Raw genomic sequence first — 3,122 nt, 5'->3', positions numbered from 1 at the left:
CACCACGGATTTCCAGCCTTAAGGCAGAGTGATTAGCCATATGGCGGAAAAATGGTCCGCCTTTAACAACGTAGCCGGTTCTTAAAGGGGTACGACAGATCAAATTGGAACTGACAAAACATGTACCATCCTCCAGAATGAGATTTTCACTCTGCAGCGGAGTGTGCGCTGATATGAAACTTCCTGGCTAGTTCTGCAAGGTTCGCAGGAGAGCTTCTGTAAAGTTTGGAAGGTAGGAGACGAGATACTGGCAGAAGTAAAGCTGTGAGTACAGGGCGTGAGTCGTGCTTCGGTAGCTCAGTTGGTAGAGCACTTGCCCGTGAAAGGCAAAGGTCCCGAGTTCGAGTCTCGGTCGGGCACACAGTTTTAATCTGCCAGGAAGTTTCACGTACCATCCTATCTCGTCATCGGCGGATGTAGGGCGATTATTATGTATGACGGACAGCCACGCACTTGCTCCGGCTGTGGCCAAGAAGGACACGCCAGGTCGGATTGTCTCCGACGACGGCTCACCCAAATCTCGACAGGTGAACCTATAACTCCTTCTGCGGTGACGACCCTTCGTCTCAATTTGCCGAGATTGCACGGGCGGCCGCCCTTTCCGATGCCGACCACATTCGTACGATAGCCGCCCACGATAGCGAGGCCACGATGGATTCTGTAGTACCAGATCCAGCCACTACAACGGCGCCCCCGACCGACCTTACAAGAAAGCACGGATGACAGGATGGACATTTTCCCACGGGTTGTCCGGACAGCGACTTTTCTTCCAGACACCGGAGCAGCTGAAGAGATCCACCAACATTCGGATACTGAAACACACGTCCCTAAACAGCGTCCCCCGCGGAAACACAAGAGACAGCGGCGTGCTCCGTCGGTCGAGTGCTTGCAGCGAACGTCTGACATGGACTGTGGACAATCAACCGACGGTACCGGCGGCACAGAGACCGCAGTAACATCCCATTCAACAGATCGCCTTGGTGGCGGTCTCAGTCCCTCCGATCCCACAGAACAGCAGTATCACACGCAGACAGCCGCTGCCGATTACCAACCAGTTGCGCCGAAGGTCTGCGCCGAGCGTCACAGCAGCCACCAACAACCACGAACAGCCGATGGTATTTCATAGCGACTGGGCGGACGACGGTGAGGAAAACTCCTTGCCCATCGTGTCCGACGACACGCGGGGGAATACACCCCACCAGTGTTGATCCTTTTCCACAATCAATAACAGCGATGAGACAGACGTCACGTACACACATCCCTTACATGGGTGTTGATGGCCAACACGGCTGCTATGGACATATCGCAATATATGGGAGAGAGTGTCACAGAAATGATGCAGGATTTGGGCTGGAAATCATCAAAAGAAAGGCGTTTTTCGTTGCAACGGAACCTTCTCATGAAACTCCAATCACCAAATTTCTCCTCCGAATGCGAAAATATTTTGTTGACACCGACCTACATAGGGAGAAACGATCACCACGATAAAATAAGGGAAATCAGAGCTCGTACGGAAAGACACAGGTGTTCGTTCTTTCCGTGCGCTATACGAGATTGGAATAATAGATACTTGTGAAGGTGCTTCGATGAACCCTCTGCCAGGCACTTAAATGTGATTTGCAGAGTATCCATGCAGATGTAGATGTAGATGTAGACCTCGAACTTATCGTGTTGCAACTTTAAACATCAACGCTATACGCGTCCCCAATTCGACACGACGAGTGCTCTTACTAGTTTCAGTTACTTATTACTTAAAAAAACAAATTAATTAATTAAATAAAATAACAAAAAACCGATAAAACCATTGCATCCCTTGTACCACATTCCCAGGAATGGGAGGGAGGAGAGATTGTGTTCAGGCTTCGGGTTGCGAACCCTGCCCACCTTGCCTCCGCCACCCCACGACTTATACATTTTTCATTAAAATAAAAGTCGGACAGCGTCTGCCGTGTAAGCAGGACATCCCAGGTTCGAGTCCGGTTGGGGTACACATTTTCAATTGTCCCCGTTGTTATTTATCAACGCCTGTAAGCAGCTAATGGTATGGATTTCACTGTAATTTCAACGAGGGATACACGGCGTAAGTATAAAATGGAGACTATCAAAGGGACACGATAATATTTATGAGGCATCAGGACGTGATCATCCTAATCATAATCATAAGATGTTCTGCCTATTGGCAGGATTTTGATACCTTTGCTGTCTCTATCTGAACCGTTTCATGCCAACTGCTTCGTAGTCTACACTCCTGGAAATGGAAAAAAGAACACATTGACACCGGTGTGTCAGACCCACCATACTTGCTCCGGACACTGCGAGAGGGCTGTACAAGCAATGATCACACGCACGGCACAGCGGACACACCAGGAACCGCGGAGTTGGCCGTCGAATGGCGCTAGCTGCGCAGCATTTGTGCACCGCCGCCGTCAGTGTCAGCCAGTTTGCCGTGGCATACGGAGCTCCATCGCAGTCTTTAACACTGGTAGCATGCCGCGACAGCGTGGACGTGAACCGTATGTGCAGTTGACGGACTTTGAGCGAGGGCGTATAGTGGGCATGCCGGAGGCCGGGTGGACGTACCGCCGAATTGCTCAACACGTGGGGCGTGAGGTCTCCACAGTACATCGATGTTGTCGCCAGTGGTCGGCGGAAGGTGCACGTGCCCGTCGACCTGGGACCGGACCGCAGCGACGCACGGATGCACGCCAAGACCGTAGGATCCTACGCAATGCCGTAGGGGACCGCACTGCCACTTCCCGGCAAATTAGGGACACTGTTGCTCCTGGGGTATCGGCGAGGACCATTCGCAACCGTCTCCATGAAGCTGGGCTACGGTCCCGCACACCGTTAGGCCGTCTTCCGCTCACGCCCCAACATCGTGCAGCCCGCCTCCAGTGGTGTCGCGACAGGCGTGAATGGAGGGACGAATGGAGACGTGTCATCTTCAGCGATGAGAATCGCTTCTGCCTTGGTGCCAATGATGGTCGTATGCGTGTTTGGCGCCGTGCAGGTGAGCGCCACAATCAGGACTGCATACGACCGAGGCACACAGGGCCAACACCCGGCATCATGGTGTGGGGAGCGATCTCCTACACTGGCCGTACACCACTGGTGAATGTCGA

The 3,122-nt window shown here is 52.5% G+C and overlaps 1 non-coding gene across 1 annotated transcript; it reads left to right on the top strand.

The window, feature by feature from the left end:
- The first annotated feature begins 285 nt into the window (after positions 1 to 285).
- On the top strand, positions 286 to 360 carry Trnas-uga (transfer RNA serine (anticodon UGA)). The gene has a single exon. It is a non-coding gene; the product is annotated as a tRNA-Ser (tRNA).
- The last annotated feature ends 2,762 nt before the right edge of the window (positions 361 to 3,122 follow it).

The sequence above is a fragment of the Schistocerca serialis genome, chromosome 4 (genome assembly GCF_023864345.2).
Source record: "Schistocerca serialis cubense isolate TAMUIC-IGC-003099 chromosome 4, iqSchSeri2.2, whole genome shotgun sequence".
In the NCBI taxonomy this organism is placed as follows: Eukaryota; Metazoa; Arthropoda; class Insecta; order Orthoptera; family Acrididae; genus Schistocerca; species Schistocerca serialis.
This window is presented reverse-complemented; position numbering and strand designations above follow the sequence as displayed.